This window comes from Nelumbo nucifera, chromosome 1, assembly GCF_055504915.1.
Source record: "Nelumbo nucifera cultivar China Antique chromosome 1, China Antique-T2T, whole genome shotgun sequence".
NCBI classification, from domain to species: Eukaryota; Viridiplantae; Streptophyta; class Magnoliopsida; order Proteales; family Nelumbonaceae; genus Nelumbo; species Nelumbo nucifera.
The window spans coordinates 206,568,490-206,576,830 of NC_142649.1; the positions used below are offsets into that span (position 1 = coordinate 206,568,490).

The 8,341-nt window shown below is 32.1% G+C and overlaps 2 non-coding genes across 2 annotated transcripts; both read right to left on the minus strand.

The window, feature by feature from the left end:
- Window positions 1-212: 212 nt before the first annotated feature.
- Window positions 213-299, minus strand: LOC148804411 (small nucleolar RNA snoR14). The gene has a single exon (XR_016081789.1). It is a non-coding gene; the product is annotated as a small nucleolar RNA snoR14 (small nucleolar RNA).
- Window positions 300-463: 164 nt separating this feature from the next.
- LOC148804412 (small nucleolar RNA U61) lies at window positions 464-556 on the minus strand. The gene has a single exon (XR_016081490.1). It is a non-coding gene; the product is annotated as a small nucleolar RNA U61 (small nucleolar RNA).
- Window positions 557-8,341: the final 7,785 nt, after the last annotated feature.

The following is an 8,341-nucleotide window of genomic DNA, read 5'->3' on the forward strand; positions in this document are numbered from 1 at the left end:
TTAAATTTTCAAATAAAACCATTGAAATCATAAAGAAAACGTTTCCAAAAATAAGGCCATCAAAAATAGTTGCTCGATAAAAAACTACAAGTGGGAGATCAATAACTTGCCTGTGCAGTTCTTGAGCCACCTCTTCAAATATGTAAATCTTAGTATGATAGACCTCCAAACTACTACAACTTGAATTCAAGGTGTTGGTTGTTGTGGAGAAAACGATCAGAACCTGTCGGGATTCATGATTAACATCACACTAATAATTTCAGTGGATTGACAGACCATGAATTTCATCGTCACCTCATCTTCTCCAACATTCATCAACACACCTTTAACAGTGTTTTGAAATAAGGAAACTAAAGAGAGTGGAGAACAATCAAAAGGTAACCCAGATCAGAACCAGAAAAACAAATTAGGGCAAATACAAGACTACAACAATGGAAGAGAAACACGAGAACAAGATACATATCCGCTCAGAACTTCTTAGAGGGTTGTGCTGCCGTCACCGACGGCTCCGAAGAGCCCGCCTTTGGTACACAAACGTAAATCTTCATCATAGCGAATACCGGAATTGATGATACAAAAAAATAAAATTCAACAAAAACAGAAAATTGAAAACTCGGCTAGGAGGAAAAAAGACAGAGGACGCCAAAGCAGAGAGGCTCCGAAAGGCAGAGAATAGAAGCTATTGCAACGAGAAGGAGAGAGAGGTAGTCGTATTTTTATAGTTGATAGAAGTCGACTGAAACCCTAATCGGCTAAATCCCTACTTTCACAAAACCCTAAGATATCAACTATCAATGAATTGCCGACTTGCCATCTCCAGCCCATCCAACGGTATCGCTTTTCTCACCTCACTTATCACGGGATCGTCTATTTGGCATATTCTGCAGGCTACACTGTAATCTGGTCTGTCCAATTGACCGGGAATATAAGGGAAGATGGAGGTAGGGGCGCAAGTCGGGCGGGTTGGGCCGGGTTTATAGTCAATCCGGGACCAATCCTAGAATTTGGGCTTAAGTACCAAGTCCGATGTCAAATTTGATCTTTTTAACCTGAATTTAGCCCGCACTATATTATGATGCACTCAGATTGGGTTTGGGCTCAGGTTCGTCAATGAACCCATTCTAAAATTATACACATATTTATTTATATATGTAAATTTGTATGCAATATATATATATGGGAAAATCTATGATGAAGGAAAGATATGGTATAGAAAACGTTTTGACCAATCAAAAACCATCCATGAATTTTGATAAATAACACTTTATTCACTACCACATTTAAGATTCTAGTTTATTGGTTAATTATTATTCATATATCATAACTTTTCCATATCATAGTTGAACCCTATACACACACACACATGTATGTATGAATATGTATAGTTGGGTTGGGCTCAAGCCAGGTTTGGGCTATTTAAGGGTTAGGTCTAGGCTCAGGCTAAAAAATAAAAATGTCTAACTTCTTGGGCCCAAGCCTGGCCTAAGGACCAAAAATCCAAACCTAGCTCATGTAAAATTTTGGCTAGGCCTGCCCAAGTTGCACCCCTAGATGGAGGGTTGTAAGCGAGACGAATTAAGTTATATTTGAATCCAATTCGATTATTGGAATTTAAATCCGAGTGCAATCCAATTCGACTAGGCATTGGATTGGTACGTTTTAAAGTTTGAGATCAAAGTGAAACTAGGCCTAAAGTATAGGGTACTAATATATAATTTTCCCTAAATAAAATTGGACTAAGATTTGTATGGATTGGATGACTTAAATCGAAGTCCATCTAAAATTGAAATTGTCATGTTTTTTGTTTTTTGTATTCTAAATTGTCATATTAGGAAAAAAAATTGAAATGCAATATTGAATTATATTTGTGTTTTGAGAAGCAAAAACAGGTTTTGTTTTGGAATACATGTATTATGTGGTCTATGAAATATAATACCAATCTATAGAAGTGCCAATAGGTGTGGAATTTTCATTTGACAACAAATTTCCCCTCTCTAAAGTTTGAATTGGAAAACAAATAAAGGCATAATTATTAGTTTACATCTTCATTTAGTGCATTTTACATTTAATAATTATCTATACTATTATTAAAAGTGGAAATAATGGTCTGAAACTTTTATTTGACTAAATTGCCCCAATTTTTGAATTTGGTCATTGTCTAGTTTTAAGGACAAAAATGTAATTGGAAAAACCACTTCTCTCCTCATTCAAATCCCTCTCATATTTAAAGTATTAATGTCTATTAACATTCATTGAATCTTGTTCTTGATTAGAATACCCTTACTTTTGAATATGGTCCTTCTCTAATTATGAGGGCAGAAAATGTAATTTGAACTATTACATTTCTCCTCATTAAGTTCCCTCTTATTAAGTCTTATCTTATAGTATCAACTTACACTCTTTTATTGAATCCTATATTTAAGATATTATTTTCACAAAATAAAAACAAATAGTTTCAAACAATTAGATCAAAATCCAATACTTTTAACATATTAAATACATGTTTTTAACCAAAAAATGAAATTGTTTTTTCATCATGATGACAAGTAAGCAATTCAACCATTTGGGTCAAGTGTAGGGATGGCAATTTTGCGGGATTTTTCTAGTATCAGACCGGCCACGACCCTAATAGCACTCGTTTATCAAAATCCTATAGGGTTTGAGTTTTGACTTTAGAGTATCCGATGCCCAATATCTGGTTTTATTTGACATAGTATAAAATATATAGTATGGTATAATATATAGTATAAAATAATTTGTAAATGTATAATATATAAAGAGAAAATAATTAAGTAGAAGCCAAAATGAGACTTGTGGCCTAGACATTCCTAATTGGAATCCAAGCAAGACTTTTAGGTGAGTTGCTTGTTTATGAAATTTAAATTTTTATTAGTTAATTTTTAACATAATTATTATTAAATTAAATGAACTTTAATTTAATATAATTAGGATTTAAGATTGCAAAATACAAATGGTATATATTTGTTTAAATTCAAATTAAGAATCAATTGGTTTGGGCAAGTTTAAGTTCAATCAAAGCAATATTTCTAGGTGAAATATTTATCAATGAATTTTAACTTTTTATCAATTAATTTTAAAAAATTATTGATGTGGTTATTTCTAAATCCAAATGGACTTTAAATTAATGTTTATCAACATTTGGGATTGCAATTTTGTAAATGCTATCTATTTGTCTAACTTTAGATTGAGACTCAATTTGTTTAGGTAAATTCAAGCCCAACCCAAGCATTTTTTTAGGTGGCATACTTGTTAACGATTTTTAAATATTTATAGTTACTTTTAAAATCTTATTCTTGAAATTAAGATTGCAAATGGTATCTATTTGTCAAAATTCAAAATCAAACTCAATTTGAAATCATAATCTTAACTTTTAGGTGCTTTGGATCAAATCAACTCTCACAAGGGACAAGGTTGAGGGTTATGACACTATGGGCTTGGGGGGACGAGCATAGGCTACCCTCATCCCCGAGTCTCAAAAACCTTATGATTTCAAAATTAAAAAACAGAAAGAAAGAAAGAAAGAAAGAAAGAAAGAAAGAAAGAGAGAAAGAAAGAAAGAAAACAAGTGCTTTAGAATTTCATTGATCAAGCCATGGGCAAATTGTTGAAACCTAGCTGGTCCTTCAGTTTTTACAATATTGAGAACCAAAATCAAATTGAACTAATTGGTTAAATAATTGATTGGTTTATTTTTTTATCAATTTACTTATTTGGATTTTTTTTATTTATAATATATTATAAATGAATATATATATATACACAACCGATTCAATTAACAATCAATTTTTATAGGTTAATCGAAATAAAAGGATTTTTCAGTTTGACTTGGTTTGGTTCGTTGTTTTGGTTCTTGATGTGAACATTTATAGAATTTAAAAGGATATGATAGAGTTTTCTTGCAAGACATAAGTCTTATATATATTACATATTATAATATAGGGTATCATGTTATATTGTTATCATGCATTACAATATATATTGGAACATAATATATATTACATAAATTTTAAAATACAAACGAATAGCAAATATAGAAAAGTTGGATATATATAATAATAATAATAATAATAATAATCACATTAAAAAAATATAAGTGTGATAAAAGATAATTGTTCTTATTGATGTTGGAATATAATATAAATTTAAACTAATCAAAAAACAAAAATTAATTTTTGTAGTGGATCGACAAATCAACCTTTTCAGTCTATTTGGTTTGTGTGATTGGGATGAGAAAATAGGAAATATTTGCCCAAGATTCCTATTTTCTCACGTTTGTTTTGGGCGAAAGAGTGAGATGGGATGAGAAATCTCTTCTCAAAATTTGGGACGTGGGGTCTCACCCAATAGGTGCGACCCCAGTGAGAAACGAAACCTCTGTGATGAGAGTAAGAAAGAAACATCGAGAGCATGAGTACTGGTCTCCCAACCGAGCACCACTCCCCTACAATGGTTAGAACTTCTTTGGCGAAGGCAAGGTGTCGCCACCTTCATTGAGATCGCACTCCCTCTCTCTGCACTCGCTTACTGTTGTTCTTCCACTCGTTTCCAAGAGCCTTTGCACTGAGAACTTGTTTGCCAGTTTTGTCTCCACCACAAATTCGGACTCCTTTGCTCCGCTTGCCGATTTCGTACTTACAGTCTCATTCTCCCTCTATGCCAATAGCTTGGTCGGGGTGGTTACCTCCTTTTGGAACTCCTTCGGTCCGCAGTATTCCTCATTCTCCCTCTTGCTATTATCGTCTCTACCATCGTGAACTCTCTTTCTTGTGCCTTTCATTCTCTCTCTCTCTCTCCAGTTGAGCTTCAGATCTCCAAATGGTAAGTAATTAGATCATCATCTTTCAGGATTTTCTGGAAAAATAGATTTCGATGGAAGTAAGTTTCATTCTAGAATGATACTTGCCCTAACCATTCCATCATAGAAAGGTATTTTTGTCTTCATTTTTTCGATGAGAAACTGACTCTGATGAGTTTTTTGTTTCCAGTAGAGACTACAAGGTTTTTGAGTAAACAAAATAGCTTCTAATTGTTGGTTCCGGTTGAATGGAACAGAGACGCTGCTAGGTTTAGTTTTTTTGGTTAAGTACAAAAATAAGTTTTAAGTAGGTTTTCATTTTTTTTTTGGATTTAACAATCTAGTAAATTCATAGGTATAGACTGTTCTCTTTGAGGATTTTTAGATTACCAAAAAGAAATCAACTTATTGAGATTGCAATTTCTTCTTAAAATTGATGCAAGGCGTTATTGTTATTTCTTTATCAAACTTATCTGGGTTTGGTTTTGTTCTTTCCCAAAAAGAAATCAATTTGTTCTTTCTCAAATAGAGGCATTATTGTTATTTCTTCATCAAACCTATGTAGGTTGCACCTTTTTGTCAATTGCGAGGAGAAAAAGGAGGAATTCGAAACCTCATGAATCAAAGCAGGTTATGTAAACTGCAAGTAATTTCTAGTTTTGGGTGAGATAACTGGTCTTAACAACCAAACACTAGGAATAAATTTTATGGGATAACTAGTCTCAACAACCAAACATAGTGTGACAGGAATGAGAAAATAAATTTTCCCTTCCCATCCCATCCCTTCTCGTCCCATCCTTTCTCGGCAACCAAACGGACCCTTTGAGTCAAATGTGTCAATCCTTGATATCATAATTAAATAAAAAATAAAAAAGCTTTATTGAATAATACAAAAAAATTATAAATAACATTTTGACACCTATATAATATTTTATATTAATCACATTAAAGAAAGATAACAGTGATGAATAATAGTTACTTTTTTATGTTAGGAATAAAATTTAAAATTTAAAATTTAAAACCAACCCAAAAATGAAATTGTTTTCAGGTGGTAGGTCTACAGTTCAACATTTAGGGTCATATGTTTCAATTATTGATTTCAGAATTAAATAATAAAAGTTAAATACAAAATATATGAAAAGATATAAACTCTATAGAAAACATTTGGAGACATCTCTAATATTTTATATAATCATATTAAAAATTAGACACGATAGACAAGAATTATTTTTAACTTTTTATTGATGAAACAAATAAATATAAATTCAAAATTAACCCAAAAGGGAAATTGTTTTCCTATTTGGTGGCAGATCAATTCAACATTTCAAGTCAAATATGTAAACTCGTTACGTTATAATCAAATAATAAGATTTTGAAAAGACAAAAATACAAAAATATACAACAAACATATAAATTATGTAAAAGACATTTGGGCATATTTATATATTAATGAATCATAATAAATCTGAGAAATAAGAATATTTTTTTATAAAGAAAAATATAAAAAAAATGTATAGATTTTGGAAACATATTGTATACTATCATCATCACAAAATTTATCATTTGTAAAGCACATACACGTATTCTAGTTTTAGATAAAAATGTCATTTAAACTAGAAACTCAAGCACATGATTTTTAGTTTTGTTTTAAAAGTTAATCTATTTACAAATAATATATTTTTTATTGGTTTTTGAAATACTAAACCCCCCAACCCCAAAGTTGGTAGTTGCAAGAATGGAATCTATGTCTCTTTTGGGACAAACCAGTTAATGTACTAACTGAACACCCCCTAGATAGTGGCTGAAGTTTCTTATTTGATATAGTAAATAAAATTATATTTTTGGTTTTCCATTTAAAGATCATAATTACCATTCTGATATATATATTCTTTTTTGAAAAACTACCATTCTGATTTGAACAAGTAAATATAGAGGGTGTTTAGTTCCATTTATATTTATTGAGTAAACGTTTTGTACTTGTACGACTGTAAAATCGAGAAAAGCAATTAATGAGGGCATTTATGACACATAGGCGCCATTAGGCACCACATCAACAAAGTGCCAATAAACACCTACCCGTTTTAGGAAGCTCCAAAATGAAGCTTCCTGAAATGGGAGAGGCACACAGAAATCAATGTTTTCTTTTGTAAATATCAATACATACGGATGCAATTAATGAGGCCTTTGCTGATGGGGCACCTATGTGGCACCCTTTACTCAATAAACATAAACGGAACTAAACACATAGATAATATTTTAGGCTCCATTCATTTTTTGGGAAATTGGACGGGAGAAGTTAGTTAACATGAAAGTGTTATCCATTGACCAACTTTACAATGTTTTTTCGTTAGCTCTGGGTCCCACATTAAAGTTAGTTTCCTTGGATATACCCATCTCTCATTGTTTTTGTATGAATATAAAAAATATAATGGGACAAGTTTGTCCATTCTAGCATTGTTTTTTTATGAATAAAAAAGTCATTATAAAATTTACATGGGAATCAAAAGAACATGAATAAGTGAACTTACCTAAATAAGTATTTCCTAGAAAACATTTGCCTTGGTAATTGACTTTATGAAAAACGAACAAAGGCCTTAATATATGTAAATGAGACATGCATCAGTGTATAGGGGACCCTATCTGATCTACCCCTCATAATAAGACCCCATATTGGAAAATGACCTTGTTTCTATTACTTTATCTCCTTTTTCTATGAGCTAGGCCCATTGAGGAAAAGCCCTAAGAAAGTTACGTGAGAGTTTCCGCTGCATTGGGCTTGGGCCACAGTATCAAATTTTAAAGGCTTCTCAACCCAACCCAGTCCCGCCCAAGGTGCTACCTTAATATGTATGGTGCTTGGTGCATCAATGGCGGCTTAACATACACACCATGACCACATTTTCAACCCTGAGGACTCTATTCTTCTGAAACTCAATGCTTCAACAGATTTCTTTCCTGGTAATTGCATGCATTGGCCCTTTTAGTTGTCTTTCATTTTTTTTTCTTTTTTAATTTTTTCTAAAATTTTAAGTAGTAATTGGGTAAAGAACCACCAGAGCTGGTAGGATTGACAGTATATTATCAGTGGTAGGAGCATTTTCTTAATTTTTTTTTCTTTTTTTCCTATTCATTATACAATCGAGGAGTTGCTCAAGTAAGCCCATTGAGCCTTGACTTCAGAAGTCCATTTAAATTTCAACAGTTGGTTGTTTGAAGGGAGCAATTCTGACCTAATACGTCCAGTTACTGATGGCAATATCACATTCAGATGAAGTTACCCCTAAAATTGTTTTCTTCTAGCGCTTACAAATGAACCGTGCACCATTCATCTCAGACATGATACGTTATGTACTTTCAATCACAGATAGCACAGCAAACAGATCAGGTTCAATCATATATGCGTAGACCCAATTTTGGTTTGTTAATATTCTGGATCAGTGCATTTAAATCACAATTTAGAATAATTTGCAAAGTTGAACTTCATTAAGAAATCAAACTAAAGAATGACTTTGATATTTCATATCA